Source organism: Aethalodelphis obliquidens, unplaced genomic scaffold (assembly GCF_003676395.1).
Source record: "Aethalodelphis obliquidens isolate GAN/ISIS:26980383/991018 unplaced genomic scaffold, ASM367639v1 scaffold75, whole genome shotgun sequence".
Classification (NCBI taxonomy): Eukaryota; Metazoa; Chordata; class Mammalia; order Artiodactyla; family Delphinidae; genus Aethalodelphis; species Aethalodelphis obliquidens.
The window spans coordinates 6,317,899-6,344,969 of record NW_020838019.1 but is presented as its reverse complement, the minus strand read 5'-3'; the positions used below and the strand labels follow the sequence as shown (position 1 = coordinate 6,344,969).

At 46.5% G+C, this 27,071-nt stretch overlaps 1 protein-coding gene and 1 non-coding gene across 3 annotated transcripts in view; one reads left to right on the top strand and one right to left on the bottom strand.

The window, feature by feature from the left end:
* Positions 1-26,587, bottom strand: part of CHD9 (chromodomain helicase DNA binding protein 9) — a 236,146-nt gene extending 209,559 nt beyond the window's left edge. The window contains exon 1 of one of the 2 annotated variants that reach the window (XM_027092199.1): positions 26,380-26,587. The gene's annotated coding sequence lies outside the window, so the exon portion shown is untranslated. Of the gene's footprint in view, positions 1-6,476; positions 6,645-26,379 lie in introns of those variants that run through there. The other variant, XM_027092200.1, reaches the window with a different exon arrangement.
* On the top strand, positions 199-270 carry TRNAG-CCC (transfer RNA glycine (anticodon CCC)). The gene has a single exon. It is a non-coding gene; the product is annotated as a tRNA-Gly (tRNA).
* Positions 26,588-27,071: the final 484 nt, after the last annotated feature.

The window sequence follows — 27,071 nt, the reverse complement described above, 5'->3', positions numbered from 1 at the left end:
GTTGTTTACTGTCTCTCCGCCTCCACTAGAACATAAGCCCCATGGGATAAAGATCTCTGTCTGTCCACCACATCCTCAGTGCTGTGGCAGTGCCTGGTCCACAGTATATACTCAATAAAGGTTTATGAAATAAATGAACTTGTCACGTATCATGCTCAAGCCTCGGGTGACAATTATTTCAATAGATAACAGGGGACTTCCCTGGTGGCGCAGTGGTTAAGACTCTGCACTCCCAATGCAGGGGCCCAGGTTCGATCCCTGGTCAGGGAACTAGATCCCACATGCATGCCGCAACCAAGAGTTCCCATGCCACAACTAAGGAGTCCACGTGCCGCAACTGAGGAGCCCGCCTGCTGCAACTAAGACTTGGGGCAACCAAATAAATAAATAAATATTTTTTAAAAAATAGTTGATAGAAAGGAGAACTTTTTTTTTTTAATATAAGTTTATTTATTTTTGGCTGCATTGGGTCTTCGTTGCTGCGTGCAGGCTTTCTCTAGTTGCGGCGAGCAGGGGCTACTCTTCATTGTGGCGCGTGGGCTTCTGATTGTGGTGGCTTCTCTTGATGCGGAGCACGGGCTCTAGGTGCGTGGGCTTCAGTAGTTGTGGCTCACGGGCTCTAGAGCACAGGCTCAGTAGTTGTGACGCACCAGCTTAGTTGATCTGTGGCATGTGGGATCTTCCCGAACCAGGGCTCGAACCCGTGTCCCCTGTATTGGCAGGCGGATTCTTAACCACTGTGCCACCAGGGAAGTCCAAGGAGAACTTCTTGATGATGAGAGTGACTACATATTTTAACGCTGGAAGGTTGCTCAGAAGTTTTGATGTAATCTTTCCTTTATATACATATATATTTGGTGGAACGAACGTACGTATTTCCTTTCCTAAATATTTTCAAGGACGAAATACAGTCTTTTTTTTTTTAATATTTAGAATAGATGTAGGGTAGCCCATCTGGGAAGCGGGATGCTAAATGAGATTGTTTTTTTTTTTTTTCAAAATGCTACAGTGTAACCACATCATATGTAAGGTGTGGGGTGTGGGGTATGGTGATGGTGGTGGTGTGGTGTGTGTGTGTGTTTATTGTGGCAGTTGCATCTTTAACTAGATTATGAACCTTTCTTCTTTTCCTCTGAGCTAACAATGATGGAGTTTAGTTCTTTATCTGAAATGTGTCCTAGTAAATATATGTAACAAGACCTAATTTGAAAAAGCAGCAGAGGATGTTCCTGGCTACTTAACTTTGCAGCACTGCCTTCCAGCTGTCCTTTGGGAAATAACTGTTTATCATTTTTGTTGTTGTTGTTGGTATTTATACCTTTTTACCATGCTTCTTTGAATTCTTCTAACAGCACACTTGGGAAGCTTTGATTTATTTCTCAAATACAAACAGCATGAAGCCTGAACTTCTGGTTCAAGTGTTCTAACCTGGCACCAAGGTCAGAACACAAATTGACTGATGGGTCCCAGACCAGTTTAGATTCATGGTAGCAACACAGGTACTATTTGTTGAACTAACCTGCCAATGTTCTGAGCAGAGGTGGGCACCAGAGACCAGTGAGAAACAGACCATCTTAGCATGAGAAAATGCTGAAAAGTTCTTTCATCACTGCTATGACTGGAGATAGCACCAGTGAAAATTTAAAGACCTAGAGCATGTAAGATTAGGTTACCAATCACAGATCAAAGGAGTGTAGAACAGAGGCAAGGAATGACCTGCCTTCTAAGTACCTGAACTTATGAAACCTCCCGGACATAATCTCATAGTAGAACCTTAATTCTGGTCTCTATTACAATCTATCCTAAGGAATAACACACGTACAGGGTTATTCATTACAGTACTGTCAGTAAAGGCAAAAGTTTAGAAACAACTTAAGTGATGACCCTGGGGACCTGGTTAACCAAATTATGGAATACCCATACAATGGAATACAATAAAATCATTCTTTAAAATTTGAGAGTACTCTTTATGAATGGAATTAGAATGATTTCAAATACAAAACCAAGATGTGGGATAATAGAGTATGCTATCATGGGGAAAAAGAGGCAAAACAAGAATACATGCATACAATTATATTTTCTTGTATACATATGAAATATCTCTGGAAGGGTACATAATAAACTGAATCATTGGCTTCTTCTAGAAAAGGACACTGGATAATGGGGGACAAGGTTTGGGAGAAACTTCTCACTGTATATCCTCTTGAATTTTGAACCAGACAAATGTAACTCCTAGGCAAAATAAATAAAATTAACATTTTTAAATAAAAAAATTACATTAAATAAGGCTTTTAAAGTTAATTAACCCTCTTGGCGGGGGCCGGTACAGGAGGTGGGTAGTGGGAGGTACAAACTACTGGGTGTAAGACAGGCTACAAGGATGATATTGTACAATATGGGGAATACAGCCAACATTTTGTAACAAATGTAAATGGAGTGTAATCTTTAAAAATTGTATAGAAAATTAAAATACAAACGTTAAGGAAGCCCTTCTTAATCTATGACGCCTCATTCTTGCACCATTTCCATGGGTTTGAAATTTTTTTCAAAATAAGAAGATCAAGTAAAAACAAACGAAAAAGAATATGCTCTGCTCTGGGGTAGTAAGTTGGGTGCCTCCAGCTTGAGGCTGTCAAGGAAGGGGAAGTGCCAAAGATAATTTGCTTGCTTCAGAAGTATACTTATATTGGCCGCAGAGCTGAGCGCAGAGTGGAAACCCTTTCTTTGCTGCCATCATGAAATGGGTTTCCAACACTGGCCATGCAGTTTCTGATTGCGCCATCAGAATCAGGCACAACCTTCTTTAACTGAAAATGGCCAACTCCCCCTTGGGTTGGTTCAGTACAGGGGGGAAAAGAAAATGGCACAGTTAACCCTTTCTCTCCATGCTTTGGTAACCGAGCAGATAAAATGCCAAACATGTAGTAAAGGACTTAAACGAAGTCAAAGCTTCGGTTTTGGAAAAATTTTCTTGGCCGACCTCTGGGAAGAGAGGCAGTCCCTCAGGGACTCATAGCAAACAAGGTATTTCCTCTGTGTGGGCTTAGCAAGAGTAAACGTGCAGTGAGGTAGTTTATGATGGAGGGATGCTTGAATGAAAAGGGAGAAGAGTCAACAAATCGTGTTTCAGTCCTGACTCTACCTCAGCACTTATCATAGGATCTTAATTTTTACAGCCTGAGTAGCCTCCTCTATAAAATGGAATCATAATCACTGCCTCACCCACCTTCCTGGACCAAAAGATATAAAAGGTTACAAAGCATTTTTAAAACTCTGTGGCACTAGAGGTGAACGTTAGGGAAATAAACATAAGACAAAATACCTTTTGGTGATAATTACGAAGTTTTCAGAGAAGCAAACATATCTTTAGGATCCGATACATCATAACTTTCTAGTCTTAAACCTACATCTGCTGCATTACCTGGGACAAGTCCCCTAGCCTCTCTGAGCCTTAGTTTCCTCACTGAAAAATGCTGTTAATGCTACCTACTTAACAAAGTAGTTAGCTATGAGAATTAGGTGGAGTAACCTATACAAAATGGAGAGCTCACCAGTTTCTTTCCCATGTACCTTGGGTAATGAATCATGGCCTCAATCAAAGGATACTTCATTTGCTGATTTGCTTCATTCCTCAAACTCTCTGTACTGTCTCTCAATTTTTCTGTAAATCTATAAGTGTTCTAAAAAATAAAATCTATTAGTTTAAAAAAATATGTATTTAAAATGTAAAGTGATTGAAAAGGGGGACTCTGGAGCCAGACTGCTTGAGTTTGAATCACAGCTTTGCCGTGTACTAGATGGATGACCTGGGGAAATTTAGTAACAGCTTTGTACTTCAGTTTCCACATCTATAAGCACTATGTAAATTTTTGCTATTAATATAAAATAATACTAATTATTATTATTATTACATTGCACTCAACAATGAGAATACAGTGATGAACAAGGCAATTTAAGCAAAGCCCTCTGAAAGCACCCACCGTTATCTTAAATGTAGACCCAAAGAGGTTAAGTTACTCCACCAGGGCCACATAGCTAGTTAATGAGAGAGGACTAGAGAAGACCAGCCAGGACTAGTTAGAGACTTCCAGATTGCAAGCCACTGTCTTTCCACTGCCCCATGCTATGCAATCAGATTCAAATCTGGACACTGCAGAGTCCTGGAACTACCACAGTGGATTCGGGAAGTCAGTTGGAATTGGCCCAATAATTCTGTGCATTCCTGACCTCCACCCTCTTTCTACATCCCATTCCTTAGGGTGTTGTCCTCGCCTGGCTTACATGTGGATCTTCCTGCAAATTTCAGAATTGGAGTTCACGGTGGAGACAACGTGGAAATGCCACATCCCCCATACCACTTGCATTTCTTTTGTGCTTGTGAATCTTATACAAGAACAAAGGTTGAGTCTCTCAGAGACGTTCTGGAAAGGGACAGATCCAGGTGTGGTGGGGCCTGATGTGTATACAATACTGCGGGCTCGCTTTTAGGAAAGGAATACGTAATTACAAATTAAAAATTAGGTACCAGGCCTTGGAATGCATGCAAATGAAGGGCCCTGAAATTTAAGCATTATTAGCTTCCTGGTAAATCCAGCTCTGCTCCTACAGTGACTAATTCCCTTCTTTCCCTCTTCCCTTCATCTTTGCTTCCACCCGTGTCACTTGCACCTGCCCTGCCATCTAGCACTCACTGTGCCCCAGGCAGTAACTTCTTCTTAAGTTTACATTCTGATTTTAAAAATGAACTTTGCTCCAGTCTGCAGATTATTATCCAAATTATGATACAGGCACAGCTTTTCTTGATATGAAAGAATAAAATGATGTACAGTTAACCTGTGGGTGGCATGTAATCATGCTCCACGGGGCTGTGCATTATTAGACTTGATAGACCACAAAGTAGCCAGAAACTTCTGTTTTCTGTTTGTGAACACACCCAGGGCCAGGCTCTTCTATGTCTGGGACATTCAGCAAATAAAATGATCCTCTCAGAAGGGGCTGGGGCTGGGGCTGGGGTTGGGGGTCCCTGGCGGTCCAGTGGTTAAGGCTCTGTCCTTTCACTACAGGGGGTGCGGGTGTGATCCCTGGTGGGGGAAGATCCTATGTGCGGCAGGGCGTGGCCAAACAATTTAGAAAAAAAAACAAAAAGAAGAAGGAGGGAATGATATAACAATCTAGAGAAGAGAACATCGTATAGTTACGCATAATTATGCATGATTAATAGAATACTTTTACACATGCCATCTGACCTAACGCTCACACCATTTGATGTACGTAGTGTGGTTTCATTAAACCCCTGCCCCCGGTGACAGATTGGAGACTGAGGCCTACAGTGACTGAAGTTTGATTCTGAACCCTTCCCTGCTGATTTCCTTTCCCACAGCACCGCCCCCATTATCCTCACATTCAGGGGACACAAAGAGTGCACAGGCCGCAACTGCACAAAGAACCCATAGACAAAGTAAGTCGAGGCTGTTTTGTGGGTGATTTGGGGACGGGAACTTGTTCCTTGTGGGTAGGGGTGGGGTGGAGCTATTTTCTCGGCTGGGATTATCCCGATGAGTCATCTAGGTTGATCCCATGGTTTGCATAGTTCCTCACCTTTCCCCTCCCCTGGACAGCAGTATCACCCAACCCTGGAGCCGGGATCGCATGTGCCCTTCACTGCCCTGCTTGTCCCCGGCAGCCGGCTCAGTCGGGGCCTGGCACGGAGCCACCAGCCTGAAGCAGGAGGGGAGGAGGCGTGTGTCTCCCAGTGGCTGTCAGCTTTCCCAGCTGACTCAACTCGACACCTCCCTCCCCCCGCCGGGCACACAGCCTCCAGTTTTCAGGCTTGTCTGGTGGTTCTCAGTGGGGAGCACCCCCTTCCTACTGCCCGGGGCGCCTGGTCTGCAGCCTGGGGCTGCCGGCAGCGGCACCAGGGCCCCCTGCCCGCTGGCCTGGCGGGCCCTCTCTCAGGACGATTCGAACCTGCTGCAATGGAGAGTTCAGAATATGGGTCAAGGTGCTCTCAGAAGGGCCCAGGGGAGGATCACCTGACCGGGAGGTGGATGACTCAGCGGGAAGGGAAGGGGTGCGGGCTGGAATCTCCTGGCCCACGGGGCCTGGAGGAGGAAGGCAAGTTGTCTCCATCTGGCTGCCTGCCAGGGGAGGAAGAAGAAGGACGGAAGGAAGGATAAAATGACCGCGGGTGACCCGACTAGGGTGGAGTCCAAATCCTCCCCAGAGCAGGCTGTCGCCCTCACGGAGCTGAAGCCACTCCCAGGTCAAACTGCCACTGTGGCTGTAAAGACCTAATTAGCTGCCTCCCCTGCCCAAGTGGGAAATCAAAAGGACAGAGCGCTCATCTCTCCAGACTCCAACCACCCAAGGCCCCTACAAGAAACCCAAGCCACCGGCCTAGCATGCAAAGGCAGCCGTCCCTCACAGAGGCGATTTGGTTTCTCCCTCAATTAATCCCGAATGTGAAAATTACTAACCCATTTTATTTTACATCTCCACGCGTTGGGGGCCTCCTTTCAAGGGTGTGGCAGGGGCCGCAGTTGCTGGAACAGCAGCTGCGCTGTCTGAGCCTCACTTCCTCTGGTTCCAGCTGCAGGTTCGTCAGGGCCAAGCAGGGAGTTTCCTCATTCTCTGGGCTTTCGGCTTTTCTAGGCGGCCACCCGCACCTACCACCCTCCGCAGCTGCTCGCCCGCCCTCTGTGGGTAGCGAGTTTGGGACTCCCTGGTCCCATGAGTCAGAGCCAGGCTGGAGACAGACAGCAGGCTTCCTTTATTAAATCAGCCTCCTGCCCTGTACACCACAGAGGGAAGCTATAATTACTCGTTTGGCCTGGCTCTGAGAACTGAGCCACAAATGCTTGACTAGGAGGGATGGTTCCTGATTCCTGCATTTATCTAGTGCACCCCAGTTTGGAAATACAAACAACAGCCAGGGGTTCAAGCCTGTTACGCATATGTCAGATGTTTTGCACATATAACAGCGTGCGCTGGACCTGGACACTGATGGAGATTGCTAGAAAAATTGCTATATTAATGCTGCCAGGAATTTTTTGTTTTGTTGTGTTGTGTTTTGTTTTTTTAATGCGTCCTGCCTTGTTGCCAGTCTCATTTGAGGCAGGCTGCTCATTGCTGATGTTGGTTTTTAAGAGATAAAGGAAGAGGCAACAAAACATTGTTTTGGATCCTCAGGACTGTTTTAGCCATCTGGCATAGAGACACAAAATCTCTGGCCTCCCAGGGCCTACAGAAGTGTTTGAAACCTGAACCCTGAAAAAAAGAGTTGGCTCTAAAAGAAAAAATTAAACCACCAAATGAAAATAATATAGCCAATCTTCATTAACTGTTCAATTTACTATTCGTTGGCTTATTCACTCATTCATTCATTCATTCCTGGAAGCGTACATTTCTGCCATTCATTCACCAAAGATCTGCTGAGCTGTTTCTCTGGCCAGGTATAGTTTCAGGCACTATAGTTTCAGGGCTACATAAGTGCTAAACCAATTAAAGATATAGACAGAACTAAGCAAATATTCCTGCCCTTGTGGGTGAATAACAGACACAAAAATAAGCAAATTATATGGTATGTTAGAGATAATAAGTGTGATTGATAAGAGGAAAAAAATAGAGCAGGGTTAGGGGAATTATTGGTAAAGGAGAAATTCATAAACATCTCATGACATTTAAGAACAATTTGCAGGTTAGAGTTCTCTCACAGTGAGAGTTCTCAAGTCTGCATAATAATTGCTGAGAAATTATAACCAATCATAAATGAGTTACATTTGACTACAGTAAAATTATAAAAATCTTCTAAGCTTTGTTTAGAACCAAAATTTGGGTGCATGTTAAATATATCTGATGGGAGATAAAAAGTAAAAGTGCCAAGGCATCTGACCCTGCCTCTGGGTACCGGTAAGTAAAGGCACTTCGTTCAAGTATTACCGGATACCTATAATATAGTGGTTAAGGGCTTGGGTGTCAGATGCCAGGGTTCAGGTATGGTGAATGGATCCATCATTTACTATTTGTGTGATTCTGGGAAAGATATTTAATTTCAGTTCCCCCTCTTTTATAAGAGGGTAATATAGAACCTACCTTATAGGGTTTCTGAAATGATGAAACAAGATAATAAAAGTAAAGGTGTTAGTTAGGATAGCACCTGGCACTTAGTACGTGCTCAATACCTGTTAATCTATTATTATCGTTGCGGTTAGGATGATCACAGTGATGATAACAATGAGTTGCCAGGCACCGTGCTAGGTATTGGGGACCCACAGCTGAAGAAGACAATGACATGGTCCCAACTGGGAGAGACTTTGCAAGCATGTTGTGCTTCATTAAATCTCACGGCCCCCTGGCAGGGTGATCCCCACTGCACCACTAATCATTGTTAACCATACTTGGATGGCCGATAAAAACGAACAGACCACAGTGAGACACCATTTGATAACCTTTCAGTTGGAAAAAATTAAGAAGCCTGATAATGCCAAGTACTGGAGAGGAGGTGGATCAATAGGATCTTCACACGTTCATTGCTGGTGAGATGGTAAATGGGTACATTCACATTGTTTTTCAGGAGATGTGTGCAAAACGTTCAGCTCAGCATGTTCAAAGGAGTGGAAAGCTGGTAACGACTCAAATGTTCATTGACAGGAGAATAAATTTATACTTGTGGGGCCTCTCACCTTCTGAGATGGCCCACCCTCTGTCTGTGGAGTGTGTTTCTCCCAAGGCAGTTTTCGCCTTTTGAGATGGACCACATTCTTTCTATGGAATGTGTATCTGTCTAAATAAATCCACTTCTTACCTATCAAAAAAATAAAAAGTACTCATGGGATGTGATAAAGAGGACAAAGGGACCATACATAGCTCTATGCTACAATATGGATGAATTTTAGCAATATAATATTTTGAGGAAAAAGTATATTTCAGAAGACTACATACAGCAGAATATTCTCTTAAGCAAGGTAAAAACAAGATCTAAGCAATGCAACTTTTAGAAAAATATATTAAAATTAATTTTTAGAAAAGCAATGAATGGTAAAGTCAAGATTCAGGATGGGTGAGGGAGGCAAAGTGATGGGAAGGGCTGAAACACATAGGGAGAAGTGGGTGGTGGGTTCACAGGTGTTTACTGTATTATAAATAAATAAGTAAACATAAATAAATAATAAATAACCAGATGCATGCTGTGCAGGGTCCAAATGAAGACGAAAGAATGTCATGAATCAAAGATTATGAATGATCCTGTGTACTTGGATTCAATAAAAGAGAAAATGAAACTCTACTCTTGGGATGGGTGTGAAGCACACCTCGGAAGGGTGTGGGCTTGTCAAGACAGAGTGGATAAAGGACCCTGAAGAAGGGCAGGGGTGTGTGAGTTTCCATGAGGATTAGGCAGCATTGACCTTGGAGGTGGGGGACCCTTCACCAGTCACGTGCTGCTGTGCCGGTTCAGAATTGTCACCTGCAGTCAGAGGGCAGGAGCAAGTGGTCACTGTGATGGGGGCAGCAAAATGTCCCTGGCAGAGCCCTGTTCACGTCCTGGGTCTATCCACGTGGTGGCTGGCCCTCAGTGCCCTCTCCCTGGGGTCTTTGCCAGGCCTGCCCTGGATAGACTTCTAGTTCCTGTGTGTTGTTCTCTCTCTGCCCGGCCTGGCCCTGACTTGAGGGATGCTGGCTGTGTGCAGAGAACCCCGTTCCAGCTGGGAGTCCTGGCACCTCCCCCAAGGAGATGCAGTTTGGTCACTGAACCCACAGTCCTAGCCCTTCTCTCTCTTGCTCTGGGGGGAGCCCAGGAGGAAGTGCACTCAGACAGCTAAGATGCCTGCAGTCATGGCCAGGCCCATGGGTCACAGGCTGGATGGAGCAAGCACGTTTTCATTGATAAAAAGGCCCCGGAAGCTGGCACCAAGCAGAGAAAGCTTGTTAGGCCCAGGTGATTGATTTCACGGACAGAACTAACTGGGATTCTCAGAGGCACACGGAGGGCGGTCCTGTCTCTCTTTTGTGCTACTGCTGGTGGGGTCAGGGCTTTCAAGTTCTGGGAGCTGCTCAAAAGCCCCTCACCCAGCCCCACGCTCCAGAACAATCATTGATACCTCAAGAGACTGGAATCAGAAAGACCCTAGATCAGGTTGTAGGTGGGCAGTTTCTAACTGTCTCATTAGTTTAATTCTCTAAACCTAAACAACGGGGAAAATCATATGGTCATTGCCTGACTAAAAGGCATCAGTGAGGACCACATGACATAACTGAGAACAAAGTGCTTATCAAACAGAAAGGTCCAGTACGTTTGTGTTAGAACACACGCCCGTCGAGGGTGGGAACTGTGTCTGACTCCTTCTCTGCTGGACTCCCAGGATCAAGGACAGTGCCCGGCACGTAGTAAGTGCTCAATAAAAATACTTCTGGAATGAATGAATTGGAGTATTATGGATTAGAGTAAAACTAATGATGATGAGGATCATTCCTGACCATGATATGAAAATTAATTTCATCTTGACTACATACCAGGCAAAACGCTAAAAGCTTTTCATTGATAGTTCCATTTAAGCTTCACAAAAACCCAATGAAGGAGGTGCTAGTATTATTCCCATCCTGCAGGTCAGTTAATGTGATCCAGGGAAGTTAGTGATTTTCCCAAGGCCACACCCTGGCAGAACAGGTTATTACCCAGGTGACATATTTAGGGGGTTCGGAGAGGCTCGTTCCCCGGAAGCGGAACACAGGCAGCCTTGGTGCCTGAGAGGCCACCATGATATCAGTGGATTCTGACACCTTGAATGCCGCAAGATTCCAAATGAAAGTGCAGACACCTCTGAAAAACAGTTAAACCTAACTGTCTCATCAGGGAATAATCTGGCTTATCTGTTTTCTTCCTAAGTGTAGATGGTGGGGTTCTCTTGCAGGGATGGGATTCAGGGGAGTTTCCCCGAGTGAGTGGGGATTACACATGGCAGACTGGAGGGCTGCTACGAAGGGGGCTGAGAAAGGGTCCAAGATGCATGTTGGCTGTTCTGTTGAGAATTGGCCTAGGACTTCAGGAGGGCAAAAGGGTGTTTGGGTCCCCAAATCGCCTTTATGGGGTGTTTTTACAGAGCAGCTGGAGGACACTGGAAGAAGGCTATCTCTGAGAGGGGTAGCAGTATTGGGGAATTATCATAGGAGCCTTGCTTTTATGTTTGAATTTTTTATAATAAGAATATATTCACTTACTACTTGTGTGGTTAAAAATATATTGAAATAAATGAACAACTAAGTGAAGCGGGGGTGGAGGAAGGTTGAGAAAAGGTCATGGGTTGGATCCTCCAAAGGAACGCAGCTTCCAAGACTGCAGAGCCCGCGCCAGGCTGCAGCTCTCCAGGGCTTGGCTGATTTACTGGAGATGAACGGCAGCCCCCAGCATTCCCAGGGCATGGCGGCCAATGAGCCTGATCCACAGCTGGGGGGGGGGGGGGAAGTATTTGCCTTTGCAGTTGGCAGCATGTCTGTGCCTCTGAGCCTTCCTCATGAGAGACTCATTATGCAGTTTGGTCACATGCCCTATGCATTTTAATGAATGAGTCAGGGGACAGACTCAATTTGAAAGAGGAATCGAAGCTCTCTAGGCTGGGTGAAGGGCTCTCAAGGGATGCTCTCACAGCTTGGATTACAAGAAAAGGAAAGAAGGAAGCTATTTCCGTTTAGAAAAAGGAAAGGAAGGTCAGAAGGAAGGAAGGAAAGAAGGAAGGAGAGAGGAAGCAAGGAAGGAGGGGAGGAAGGAGGGAGGGAAGGAAGAAGAGAAAGAGGCAGAAAGAACGGTGTAGAGTTCAGAAAACAGTCCTGGAACAGATGCTGCTCACCAGACACTCCCTTGCTCTTTACCCTCCACCTATTTACTCAAAACATTCAGTGCTTTTTAAGTGTCAGCTACCATGTTAGGCAGGGGAGTTACAAGACAAATGAGATAGAGTCCTTGCCCCAAAGGTCTCTGCAAAAACCAAATGGGTTTGGTCAAGTCAGAGCAACTACACAGGGGTCTAATTTGGGAGGTGGGGTGGGCAAAAGAAGGTCATGTTCACTCCCTTCCTGGGAAGGGAGGTCCCTTACTGATGGTCAAGGGCTATCATCTCTCTAGCGCTTCCTGCTTGCCAGACACGGGGTGAGCAGTCCACGGTGAGCATCTCACTGAATCCTGGCAATAATCCCACGAGGCAGATCCTGTTACTGTCACATTTTTTACAGAATAGGAAACCGAAGCAGAGTGAGCCGCCTGCCCAAGGTCACCCAGGGATTTGAACTCAGGTCTGTCTGACTCCAGAGCTCTTGGCAGTTCAGGTCTCCGCTGTCAGCCAACCACTGGATGGGGAATGCTGGGGAAGGCCTTTCCCTTCCCAGGCTGCCTTCCAAGAACACTCTGAACCCCCAGGAGGAAGAGGTTGGTGTGAATCCAGATGCAGTCAGCGCCAGGCAGCCTGGGAGTGGATCTGAAACCTCACTGAGCGAGGCTGTGTGTGAGACTCAGAGCCCAAGGGCAGCGGGGAGAGGAAGGAAACGCAGCCTCACGGCGGTCAGTTGGGGCGACGTGCCCGTTCCCAGCCTCCACACCACAAAACACAGGGCAGCAGATGCTCGGCAAACGGGTGTGTGGGAGTGAGCCGTACCCTTAGATGGCGGTCGAGCAGGCAGTATCACTGAATTACTCAACAAAGCCACCTCGGCTTTGAACTTTGAGCCAGGCTCTGCTGGAACAGGGCCTGGGGGGAGAGGGGGGCTCTCACCACTGTGAAGAGGATTTCTGCCATCCCCCTGCCACCCCCAAGTGGGAGAACACAGCCTGGGAAGAAGGCAAGAACTGAAAAGCCACGGCACACCCACATTCTCATGAATTTTTACAGCTGGAGAGAAAGAGTGATACACAAACATAGCAGGACACAGGGGCCCTGGGCTTCGTGCTGGAGAGAAAAGCAAGGCCACCTGCCATGAACCTGGCCTGTACACAGAGACAGGCAGCTTTTACTGAGTGATTACTACATGCCAGGGCTGTCATACACATTATTCCCTTGGACCCTACTGCGTCCTCGTGAGGGAGGTACTGTCATCATCCATCGTACCCAGGAGAGACTGATGCCCAGAGAGATGAATAACGTGCCACTGTCTGTTTTTCCCCACTTCTGGTTTCCATGAGAAGGGATTTTCCCTGAACACACTTTTGGTCTTGACTCTCACTGCCCATGCCCATGGAATGACGTCTGACTGGAAAGCTTGGGAAGGCTATCCGCAACGTTCTGCTCTGCTCCCTCCTCCTTCCAGGCTGTTAGGAAGCCAATTTGTTCTCACACTAAGCTACATCCCCCATGCTAGCTTTCGTGATAATTAAGGTGGTACCTTGGCTCTCTGCCATTCCTTTGTCCTTTTTATTCAGTGTGTTCAGAGCCGGGATGTAGAAGAGGGGTGCTGTTTTTTGGAAGGCTCTTTGGAGAGCCCAACAGCACTTAGGAGGATCCCAAGTGCTCTGGCCAAACCACCCCCATTTAACTGGGGATTCTGCTCTCTCTCCATGTCTTGGCAAAGGACACTCTTGGGTCTGGGACCACTTTCCCTTGGGAGAAGTCAGCCTGGCAACAAACGCGGCCTTAACCCTCCCCCCAATGTTTTTTGGACTGGCACCTTTTTTCCGGGACGAGGAAAACTAAGTCCTGTACCCAGTTTCTTGTTGTACATGGAATTGGTCATGAGAGGGTATCCCTGGGGTGGCAGGGTCTTGGCCTGTGTACCAGCTCTCTCCCTTGCCACCTGCCCGGGCATCAGTGATGGGTACTTGACCCCACCCAGGCTGCTGCCAGTCTAGACTGCTTACTCTGCAACAAACCTGGGCAGCTGACCCAAACCCCCTGTCAGGCCCTGATTAACCCATACACTGTATATCTCAGTTTCCAGTGCCAGTGGATCTGCCAGGGGATTCAGAGCCAGTTATGTTATGTGGCACCAGCTGCCAAGCCCATATTACCTGGCTGTGTGACGAGGGGCAAAGTCCTGACCTGCTCTGTGCTCTGATTTCCTCATCTGTAAAAGGGGATAGTACCTGTCCTCCTGTCTGTCTCCCAGGACTGTGGTGAGATCAAATATGTAGAACATAGTTGAAAAAGAACCAAAATACTCCATGAGATAGAAGGGAATTTTTAAAAATCATTTTTATCAGCTTTTATAATGTGCCCAAAGACTTATGAAGCATCTATAGCAAACATATTCGGCTTTGTCATCAGGGCTGGGCCACCTTCGTTTTGGTAACCTTGCCCAACTCCCTCTGCAATTTCCCTCTAAGAATCACCCCTCCCCTTCCCCTCAGTCATACAGATCCAGGGACTCCGCCTAGGAAAATGAGTGCATCTCATTTCTTTGGACCACAGTGATTGCTTCACAGATGGTCATGTGACCCCATGAGGATCAGTGAGACTTTTCCTAGGACTTTTGGAAAAGAGATTCTCTCTGGAGATCCTGAAAGGATACAGGGGCTAAAGCGGATGCTGTCATCTTGTTTACCACTTTAACCCAAAACTCAAATTGAAACATAAAATATGAACCAAGAAGTAGAGAGAAACCAAGTCCTGATTTTGACATTAGAACCCCAAACCCAGCCAGGACCACCAGTGATAACGTGATTTGTAATAAGCAATAGAAATATTTGGTCTGGGCTTCCCTGGTGGCGCAGTGGTTGAGAGTTTGCCTGCCGATGCAGCGGACACGGGTTCGTGCCCCGGTCCGGGAAGATCCCACATGCCGCGGAGCGGCTGGGCCCGTGAGCAATGGCCGTTGAGCCTGCGCGTCCGGAGCCTGTGCTCCGCAAGGGGAGAGGCCACAGCAGTGAGAGGCCCGCATACTGCAAAAAAAAAAAAAAAAAAAAAAAGAAATATTTGGTCTTCCTCCGTAGTTCTTGGCACGGAGGTCCTAAAACTCTTGGAATTTCCTTAATGAACAGAGCAGTAAAGGTGTCCTTTGTTATGTTCATAATGCGGGTTTTGGAAAGCACCTAAGGATGAGGGCCGGTTACCAGGAGAACCAAACAAGTGATCAGAAGGTTGGAACTTTCAGTCGCACCCTTGCCGACCTCCCGTGAGGGGTGAGGGCTGGAGATAGAGTTCAATCCCCAATGGGCAATGATTTAATCCATCATGCCTATGTTATGAAGCCTCCATAAAACTCCAAAAGGACTATTTTCAGAGAGCTTCCGGGTTGGTAAACACGTGATCTGGGGAGAGTAGTGGGCTGGGAGAGGGCATGGAAGCTCCGCCCCTTTCCCCATACCTTGCCTCATGCATCTCTTCCATTTAGCTGTTCCTGAGTTATATCCTTTCATAATAAACTGGTAATCTAGTAAGTAAACTGTTTTTCTGAGTTCTGTGAGCCACTTTAGCAAATTAAAGGAATCTGAGGAAGAGGTTGAGGGAATCTCTGATTTACAGCTGATCGGTTGGAAGCATAGGTGATGACCTGGACTTGTAAATAGTGCCTGAAGTGAGGTGGGCTTGGAGTGAAGGGCAGTTGCGTAACCTGTGGGATCTGACAGGTATTTCCAGGTAGGTGGGGTCAGGACTGAGTTGAACTGTAGGACACCCATCTGGCATCTCAGAGAATTCCTTGGACCACCCCCTCCAAACCACACACTGGAAAGTGGGTACAGAACCCTCTCACCAGCCCTGGACTTCTCAGTTTAAGGTAAGGTGCCAAATTCCTTTTTTGTCCAAAGGCATCTTGGGTTGGATTTTCTGTCCCTGGTTACCAAGAGAATCCTAATGGACACAGTATTACCTCGTTTAATCTTTTCACCAACTGTGAGCTAAGTATCGGAACCCCTAACTCTACAGATGAGGAAGAGAAACAGGCACAGAGAAGTGATGTGATGTAAACGGTGCAGGCAGGATTTCAACCTGGCCTCCTGGCCCCTGGAGCCCGCATTCTATCCACTCTGCAGGGGCTTGGGAGTACAGCTGAGTCTCATAGTCATCTCTGTCACAGACTTCAGTCAGCAGTAGAGCATCTGCTGGCAGAGGAGAGCCCTGATTCTCTTGCAGCCAGTGGCTGAAGGAGGACCTAATTCACTTGGTGTTCTCTGCCACATGTGCCCTCTTCCTGGAAGAAAAACACCAACAGAGGAGGAGCTTAGTCAATTCCTACAGGGTTTAAGCTTGATGTCAAGGGCCTGGAGAGCTTGGAATGGCCCAATATCTTCTCCTTCCAAGGATTGATGTTCAGTGTCTACATTTTACAGTTTTGGTTTTTTTTTTTTTTTTGGCCATGCTGAAGGATCTTAGTTCCCTGACCAGTGATCGAACCCATGGCCACTGCAGTGGAAGCACGGACCCCTAACCACTGGACCACCAGGGATTCCCTAGAGTTCCACTCTTTTCTCTGAAGATACCAGACTCTGGTAAAATGCAAATACCTCTCAGGACTCCAGGGCTTACAACCTGAGCTGCTATCAGTGGTGACAGTTTTGTAGGAATAATGGCTTTGAGAGGGGTTTAGGGTACCAGGTGCATGGCTGGGCTGGTAATGGTGGCACTCTGGAAGAGGAAAAGGGTGCAGAAAGGGACATCTGAGAATTGGATACGTTTCAGTTGGTTAAGGGAGCAGGTCATCCATGTAAGTGTGATAATGGGATCAAATAATACGCTATCTGGGATTTGCTGCAAAATAACAGGGGGATGGGGAAAGTAGGTGGAAATATAGATGAAATAAGATATATACACTAATATGTATAAAATAGATAACTAATGAGAACCTGCTGTATAGCACAGGGAACTCTACTTCATTTCGCTGTACAGTAGAAACTAACACAACATTGTAAAACAACTACGCCCCCCCCCAAAAAAAAGGATTGGCCATTAGTTGATCATTGTTGAAGCAAGGTTACCAGTACATGAGGGTTTATTCTGTCTACATGAGCATATGTTTGAAATATTCCATAGTAATATTTTAATTATGAATAATTAAAAAAACATGATTTAAAAAACATGTTTTGTGCTTTATTCTTTATATCTTGTATGCACCTCACAAATGTTTTCTCCCCATTTTAAAGATGGTAAAACTGAGGCTCAGAGAGTTTAAGTCATTTATGCAAGGTGGAATTGAGAGCTAAACCCAGGCTTTCCAACTCCTGTATCCCAAGGTTAGTCTGGGGCAGAGGGCAGCAGAGGCAAGTTGGCAGCCCCTGCTTGACGGGGGCTGACAGGCAAGGACCGGAGCTAGGTGAGCCAGTCTTGTCCACATCCAAGTCTTGCCGAGAGGCAGCCCAGCCTGTGTGTAACTGGTGTGGCGAAGACCCCGGCAGGGCCTCACGGATTCATTGAGCGCACGGTGGAAAGCTCCTGGCCACTGATTTCACATGCTTCTCGGTAGTTAAGAAAACACTGAGTCCAGCACAGCAGGCTCTGGCTCTGGACCCTTTCATGGGCATCCTGAGGACTGCTGCCTGAACATCTGGGTCTGATAAAGCCCACGTGGGCTTCCCTGCCGCCTTTGCCATAGCTATTTCCGCACGTACCCTTGAAGCTCTGTGCGTGTGGAGGGTCTTTCCTTTTCTTTCCTCCCAAACATATGGATTCCCAGCTCCTATTTCAAACTCAAATACTCCTCTGCTATAAACTCCCCAAAGCTCTCAATTTCCTTTTTCCATTGCTCATTCTTTCCTGAAGTGCATGAAAAAGCCTCTCTTAGCTCTGTTCCAATTTCCTTGTTTATGAAAGAAGGGCAAGGAGAACAGTGATTTCAATGATCAAAGTTAAGCAGGTCCTGATTCCTTCCTTAGGAGAGCACACCCCAATGACCTGGGAGATCCCAACTTACCAGGTACGAAAACAAATCACAGGAAAGCCCTGACTCCCCCCAAAACACTCATCCTGCAGGAGGCCTGATACAGTGCCAGCTGCTTCCTTTATCTGGCTGAAACGTCCTCTTTGAAAACCACTAATGGAATAGAAAGAAGAAAAGAAACGGGCATGATTCCCAGAAGGTTACTGCTGGAGTGGGAGTGTGTTATCTGGGAAGGGAAGAACAGGTCCTTGCCTGCTCCTTAGCCTGTGGCCTTGTGTTTCTTCATGATGATGGCAACTCACAACTTAGAGGCAGAAAGAAGCCAGTCCTCAGCACTGAAACACCGGACACATCAGCACCAACAGGGTGAGGGAGGAAAAGGGACTCAGTGCATCATGAAGTACCTGGGGGACAGAAGGTTCCCCACCCAGGGAGAGACCCTCAGGTGCCTTCACGGGGCCCAGCAGGTAACATAATGATAAAAGGCAGTGGACATTGGTTTCAGCCTGGAGGAGCCCTGGGTAGCAGCAGCGGGGCCTGGAGACAGCAAGTCCTCTCTGGAGGGGGCAGCAGCCATTCACCTCTGGCTGGTTATTCTTGTGGAAGAACGTGAGCCTGGTGTTGCCACATCTTCCATTTTTCCAAAGACGTGGAGATCTGGATTTTACATGAAGTCTCCCAGTTTGGGAACTGATTTTGATGGAACATATTGCAAAGGCTGACATTAGGAGCTCAATAAGATCTGTCTCGCAGTGTGAGTTCACCCAAGCAGCCCTGGTTTGCAGCCCAGACCTAGTAACTGGTCCTCTACACCTGCAGCGTGGTCAGCAGCGCTGGGAAAAGTAGCCAGGAAGAGGTCAGAGGCAGCCATGGGGCAAAGGGCATCGCCTGGCACAGGAAGGAGGTAGCCCTGCCTGCTGTTCCCGGGCGCATAAAACACTCGCAGGCTTCTGTCATTGTTACCACGCTGGATCTGCTACCAGTTGGGTCCTTACCAACAACGCTCCTATCCCCTTTAGAAATTCTCCTCCTCCCCAAGGCAGTTCATGTGGCTAGCTCAGAACTCTTTCTTTGGGGGAGGCAAGTCGACACTTCAGCCTCTGACCACATTCAAGATAACCTTCAAGACAACTTAAAATTCACCTGCCCATGGAAGAAGCAAGTGACACCTTCCTTCCTCTCAGGGTTGACAAAACCATGACCAGCAACTCTGCATCCTTAAGGAGCTCTTTCTTTCCCCCCAAAAGTCACATTGTGCTTTGAGGACAACTTCTGTTCCTCATCTCTGTGAGAGAGAAAAGAGGCACAGAGCTGGGAGCTATTTGCCCAAAGACACACCTGGGAGGACTCCTAATAGCTGGCAGAAACATGCACTAAGCTATTTCTTTTAAAAGTTCAGGTGTCTTCCTGATTTGTACATAATAACGGTAAGTAAAATTTCCTCACAATGGGATGGTGCAGTAATCTAGAAGGCAGAGAGAGATGAGAAAAGCTTTTAGGCATGGGAACTCCCTGGTGGTTAGGACTCCGTGCTTCCACTACAGCGGCCCGGGTTCAATCCCTGGTTGGGGAATGAAGATCCCACAAGCCTCGGGGTGTGGCCAAAAAAAGAAGAAAAAAAAAAAAAAGGTACGATCACGGAATCTCTTTCTCTGGCATTACCTTTACTCTACCAGGTAGGTTCTTTTATTCTTGCAATTCCCTGTATACAGGGAATGAGAAAGATGCGTGGGAGGAGATGACAAGAGAGAGTTTCAGAGCAAGGGAAAGTACATTGCACAAGCGATTGCCTGCAGCAGGGTGTGCGCGTGAATCTCTGGGTCTGGATTTGCATGCTTCGCCTGCGTGCAAGCCATTTTGGTAGAAGGAGAAGTGTTGTTTCTATACTTCAGTAAATACAATACCCTCCTAAGAGAACCTTCATGACTCCTGTCTCTCTCTCTCTCATTTCACCAATACACTGTTGCTCTTCATCTAATCAATATATATTTATTGAGCACCTTCTCGGTATCTGACACTGTGATATGCGCTGAGATTACATTGATGAACAAGAAAGACACAGTGTTTGTCCTCAGGGGACCCACTGTTTATGAGGGAATCAGACAAGTGAATGGGAAGATGCCATTCAGCGGGGTTAAGCCCTCAGATGGAGGAAGTGGACGTGGAGAGGGCACGGAGGAGGAAGCGTGACCTGATAGGCTGCGGGGGGAGTGGGGGGAACGTATTCTGGGAGAAGTGAGGTCTAGGCTGAGATCTGAAGGATGAGCTGCAACGAGACAAGGAAAAGGGAAGGGGAGCATTTCAGGCAGAGGAAACAGCATGGGCAGAGATCTGGAGGTCAGATTCTCCCTAGCACCGGATGAAAAGCTACTGTTTGTGCTAAGGCAAGCTCCATCCTGGGGAGGGTTTCAGGGGAGTTCTGGAGCCAAGTATGGGACCAACGTGGCACTGGTCATAAGCCAACCTTAAAAATCATTGTTCTCAAAAAAAAAAAAAAAAAAAAAAAACATTGTTCTCTGATTTAAACTGCTCAGTTAAAAGCATTTAAAATGGTCTCCAGTCCTCAGGGTGCTCAGAATATAGGATGGAGAACTAAGTGCTCAGGGGACACTGGAATATAGTCCCTCCTCCTGAGGAAGGACACAAATACTAAGGGTAAAGCATAGAACCTGAGAAAAACTGACTTTTTAATTCTAGTTTACAACAGAGGACAGAGAAAATTCATACTTTTGTCCTCTCTCTCTCTCTCTCTTTCACACACACACACACACACACACACAAGCACTCTCCTGGTGAGCTAGGCAGGTTAGATTTTTTATGTTATTTTTTACAGAGGAGGAAACTGAGGCTCAAGGGGCAAAGCATCCAAGGTTATTGGCTCATTCATTCACTCACTGACTCAACAACCATTAGTGGAGCACATGCTGCCAGCAGGCTTGCACACAGCGGTGAATGACACACGTACTCCCTACTCATGGGAGCCAGGGTTCTAACCCATTTCTTCCGATTCCCACCCCAGTACTCCATCCAATACACTGAACTGCAGTTGGATACGTGTTCTCTGGTGCAACACGCCAGTGGACGGGTGTTTACGGTCCTGTGCCCTGTCTTTGTCAGCACTACCCCCAGCCCCAAACATGCCATCGAGGCAAAAACAGCATAGTTGCTATGCAAATGTATCTTCAAGACAAGGTGCAGACCCAGATTTTCCCTGTAAGTCCCTCTTGTATAGAAACTGTACCAACCAAAGGTTGTCCTGGCCCTGGTGGTCTTTGAGTCACTGGGAAATTTCCCATTGCACCTCCGCCCCCTGTACTAGCCCAAAGCGAAGGCTTTTAAACCCTCACCTTTTGCAAGTCTTCCCTCTAAACCCTGTCCCATGGAAGTCGGGATGGGATAAAGGTTCTTTCAAAGCAAACTGGGGAAGATTGAAGGGGAGGAGAAAGCAGGCTGTGAGCAAGGGAATAGGAGACACCAGGCCCACTCTGCTTCCCGCACAATTGTGCCGTGAGCCAAATCTGGCCAAGGTCGGAGAGGACTGGCAAAACCCAACCAGACAGACATCCCTCAGAGATGCCTGGGAGAGGCTGGTGTATCGCCCCAGAGCCTGGGCAATGTTATTTCCTGGGGCGAAGCAAGTCACAAAGGATGAAAGCTGATGACTGAATGTCTGGGGCAGGGTGGGAGGCTTTGCCAGGAGGTGGAGGTGGAGTGGTGGAAAGGGAGGAGGGGAGGAGACTTGGCTGGTTTTGCACAGACACATCTCTTCATTTTTCCAGACTGGAAAAAGCTGTTTGCACTGTGCACATTTGCAGAGAGTCACAGTATTTACTACGCTTCCTGGCTCGACAGATTTCTTTCTGTCATTCAGTCAAACGCAGCTTGTATTTTTCATAGCCAGAGCCGAACAGACCGTGGAGGCTCTTCCCCCACGTTGTGTTCAAAAACACAGCACGAGTGACTCAGAAAGCCCGGCTCACGTGGGCAGCGGGAGCGGGTGGTGGTAGCATGTTGTAGAGATAAAGACCCATGTTTAGAAAAACACTGTCTTCCCCTTGGAGGGGTTTAATGACGCTCCTTGTTTTCCCGGCACACATTGTTTTTTGAGCAGCCGGAAGAAACAACTGCTGTACTAGAAACTGATTCCTGCCCTTTGCATGTGACTCTCGGTTATCCATACTGACAGCGGTGGGTAGTTCAGGGGAGTAGGATAATTTTTAAAAGTGGTTAATAATAATATAGAAAATCCTTTCTTGCCAAAATCTGCCTATCCAGGGAAAGTTATCTGTTGAACCACTGTATGCTTGCTAAGAGATAATTCAATCCAACAAACATTAACCGAGTATGCCTCATGTGCACGGTATGGTGACAGGGGTGGATGTGTCCAAGCTGACCACAACCTAACATGCACTTTACCTTTTTAGTAGAAAACGGTGTGTGAGCCCAATAGCATTCACAGCCAGTGGTGGAATTCCAGGCACTAGGGATGGGCCAGGTCAGTAAGGAAAGTCTGTCGGGGGTAGGAGAGGGGAGAGCTATCCCAAACCCCTTCACATCATACTCCTAGGTTCCTGTATGTGTAATATACCAGCCAAGCCACCACACTGGGAGTGTAGTCATCAAATCTTGCTCAAAACCTCAGAGTCATGCTGCCCGCGAGTCCGAGAGTGGGTGCCTCATCTTCAGAGGGGACATAACGACGTATTCAGGCAACCTCTGACCTCGCCAGCCAGGGGGAAGGTAAATAAACAGTTACCCTTGATGACACAGGATAGCATCACCTGATGCAATGGAATAGAGCCTCTAACTTCATCCTCTTCTTGGGTTGGCAAAGCACAGAGTCCTCTTGCATTAATTTAAAGAGAGAAAGGGCCCACCCAGACTTCTCCTCAAACCTGCTTTTGAGCCAGGAGCCTTGGGACTTGGAGGGGTGGAGGCAGGTGGAGGAAAGTAGGGGAGGGTTTTTAGGGGACCAAGGGAGTCAGGGGAGCTAGAAATTCTGTACAGTCCAAGTTGATGATGCCAGATGTAGCTCAATTTTTTTTTCTTTTAAAAGACTATTATGGGTTTCCTTTCCAAAGTGGAAATGCAGGGATGGAAAAATGAGTTTCAGTTGCTATGGTAATAGGAGTTGGCTGGGCCTGTAGGAGCAGCAGCTGGAGTAGAGCTAGTGGCCGGGAACCTGGCCCCATGACAGAGGGAGCTTCCGGCTGGGGATAAGATAACAACAGGCTTTAGCAGGAAGGAGAAGGAGGAAAGATGAGAGAAAAGGAGACAGAAACTGTGTCTCCAGACATCGCAGCCTGTGAATCCTGCAGACATTAGCAGGGATACACAATGGGGTTTGTGTGTGCATGAGTGTGAGTGGCTGTGTTGTATGTGCATTCCCACAGGCCAAAAAAAAATGAGAAGCAAAATAAATCCAATGCCTGAAAAAGAATGGCCGAGAAAGCCCTAAGACAGCTGAATGACTGAAGAGGAGAGGGCGGCCATTTAGGAGCCTTCCAGGAGGCTGTGGGAAATGCCTGAACAGGGACTGGCCCTCACATGCTGTGCTCCCTCACCTTTTGTCCTCACACAACTCCTCAAATTGAAACTAGTGTGGGCCAGCAACACAGCCGACAAAATCCCCACAGGGTTAGCAAGACTACGGGTGTCGGTAAGCTGGTTGTTCTATTTCATCTGCACCTCTAGGTGACTGTTTTTGTTCCGGGTAGAAAGAATCCATGACCCTGGGACTCTGGGGTCTTCTAGCCTGGGGCTTTGAAAGGGTCTGGATGTTCTCAACATCACATTCTGGAGAGATGTTTTGATTAGGCCTATGGTGACTTTAGGCCTTTGCTAGATCCCTCAGCAGGGCCCACCTGAGAGAATATTATGCCATTCCCACTCCTACCCCAGTAACAGGGACCACTCAGGCCCTCTCCTCCCATCACGTGGTGGTAAATCGATAGGGAGACCTCACATTTATGAAGGGACTCCAAGTTAGGCTTTTGACACTATATAATCCTATCACTCTCTCTATATATGCTGCCCCTGAGAAACACTGAGAGGATCATACAGTTTAAATGGACCACCACTCTGGTATCTTGTTTTGTATTTCTTCATTTTGCAATGTATCAGGAGCCTCAAAAAGTAGAAGTGAGCGCAAAAAAGAATAAAATACTTAGGACTAAACTTAACCAAGGAGGTGAAAGACTTGTACACTGAAAAATGCAAAACATTACTGAAAGAAATTAAAGAAGATACAAATAAGTGGAAAGACATCCCATGTTCATGGATTAATAATAAGATGACACTACTACTCAAAGTGATCTACAGATTCAGTGCAATCTCTCCCAAAATCCCAATGATGTTTTTTGCAGAAATAAAAAAATCCATACTAAAATTCATAAGGAACCCCAAACAGCCAAAACAATCTTGAAAAAGAACAAAGCTGAAGAACTCAAACTTCATGACTTCAAAACTTATTACAAAGGTACAGTAATCAAAACGATATGCTACTGGCATACAGACAGACATATAAACTAGTGGAATAGAATAGAGAGCCTAGAAATAAACCCTCACATATATAGTCAAATGACCATTATGACCTTATTTCAACAAGGTGCCAAAACAACTCAATGGGGAAAGGACAGTCTTTTCAACAAATGGTGTTGGGAAAACTGGATATCCAAGTACAAAAGAATGAAGCTGGACCTTCACTTTATGCCATATACAAAAATTACGTAAAATGGATCACAGACCTAAACATAGGCTCTAAAACTGTAAACTCTTATGAGAAAACATGAAAAAAAAAGCCTCATGTCATTGGAATTGGCAATGATTTCTTGGACATGACAACAAAAGCACAGGCAACAAAAGAAAAAACAGGTAAACTGAACTTCATCAAAAGTAAAAACTTCTGTTTATCAAAGGACACTACTAACAGAGTGAAAAGGCAGACTGGGGGAAAATATTTGCAAATCACATATCTGATAAGGGATTAATATCCAGAATACACACAGAACTCCTGACTCAAAACAACAAAAAACTCAAACTGATTAAAAATTGGGCAAAAGATTTGAAGAGACATTTCTTCAGATATTCAAATGACCAATAAGCATATGAAAAGATGCTCAACATCCCTAATCATTAGGGAAATGCAAATCAAATCCACAATGAGATCCTATTAGAACTATTAATGAAAAAACAAACAAAACAAAATAACAAGTGTTGGCAAGGATGTGGGGAAATAGGAACCTTTGCCCATTGCTTGTGGGAACGTAAAAAGGTGCAGCCACCGTAGAAAATGGTGGGCGATTCCTTCCTTCCTTCCTTACTTTATTTATTTACTATTTTTGGCCATGCTGTGCGGCCTGCGGGATCTTAGTTACCTGACCAGGGATTGAACCTGTACCCCCTGACTTGGGAGCACAGAGTCTTAAACACTGGACCGCCAGGGAAATCCCAGCAATTCCTCAAAAGGTAAAATAGAGAGTTACCTTATGATCCACTCTGGCTATATACTGCAAAGAATTAAAAGCAGAAATATTTGTACATCCATGTTCATAGCCATATGATTCAGAATAGCCAAAAGGTGGAAGCAACCCAAACGTCCATCAACAGATAAATGGATAAACCAAATGCTGTATATGCATACAACAGAATATAATTCAGCCTTAAAAAGGAAGGAAATCCTGACGTATGCTACAACATGAATGAACCTTAAAGACATTATACGAAGGGAAATAAGCCAGTCACGTAAGGACAACGATTGAACGATCCATCCTTACATGTAAGGTACTTAGAGTTGTCAAAATCATAGAAACAGAAAGTGGAATGGTGGTTGTCAGAGGCTGTAGGAAGGAGAAAATGGGGAGGAAATTAAATTAATTAAACAATTAAACCCATTGTTTAATGAGTATGGAGTTTCCATTTAGGAAGATGAAAAAGTTCTGGAACCACCTGGAGATGGACTGTGGTGATGGCTGGTTTTATAACAATGTAAATGTACTTAACGCCACCGAACTGCGCACTTTAAAATGGTTAAAATGGGGGCTTCCCTGGTGGTGCAGTGGTTAAGAATCCACCTGCCAACACAGGGGACACGAGTTTGAGCCTTGGTCCGGGAAGATCCCACATGCCGCGGAGCGACTAAGCCCATGCGCCACAACTACTGAACCTGCGCTCCAGAGTCCGAGAGCCACAACTACTGAGCCCGCGTGCCACAGTTACTGAAGCCGGTGTGCCCTAGAGCCTGTGCTCAGCAACAAGAGAAGTCCCCGCAATGAGAAGCCCGCGCACCGCAACACAGAGTAGCCCCTGCTCGCCGCAATCAGAGAAGAGCCAGAGTGCAGCAACGAAGACCCAACGCAGCCAAAAATAAAATAAATTTAAAACAAATTTTAAAAAATAAATTAATTAAATGGTTAAAATGGTAAATTTTATGCCCTGCGTATTTTACCATAATTAAAAATATACATATACAGGTACATAAAAGTGGAAGTGACTAGGGTCAGCATCTCGACCTCTGAGGAGTCCAGTTAGGCCCAGTCCCCACCGAGGAAATGGCCCTTCCCCTACTTCTTCTGTCTTGTCAAAACTTACCACAGGTGCAGACAAGACCACAGGCTGGTGTGGGAGCCCAGCATGCGCAGGCGGGAGAGAAAGATGAACACAGACAAGGAGTGCTGAGGAGGACGCAGGGTCTGAAGTGATGAGGGCCTTCGGGCAGGAGTGGACACAGCTGCCAGGAGCTCTGGCGGTTCAGTGGAGGAGGGAGGCGGGACTTCTTGCTTGGCTGCTGCGCGGTGTCACAGAGGAAGTGGTGTTTAAGGGGGGTTTGAGGGAGTGAGGACGTGCAGCTGTGTGAATTGGTGGAGGGCATCTAGGTGAGTTGTTTGTTTGGCAGGCGTGTGGTGTGACTGAGAGGCGGAAGTTGGGAGAGGAGGCTGGGTCGGCAGGGAGGGGAGGCGACCTGGGAGAAGGGCACCCCGTGCAGGAACTTCTCTGCCACACCAGCCTGTGGTCTTGGAAGGGAAGCACTGTAAAGGCAGACTTGGCCTTGATTTGGAGCCTTCTGCAGCCAGATGCCGACGGATTGTGAACTGACAATAATAACAACTTCTAGCGACAGAGTACTTACTAAATGCATCTTAATAACCCTAAGCGGCAGGTAGCAATCTCAGCTCCACTTTCAGCTGGGAAAACCGACGCCCCAGTGATAAAGCAGCCTGTCAAGAGAGAGCGCGCGCGCGCGCGCACACACACACACACGCGCGCACACACACACACACGCG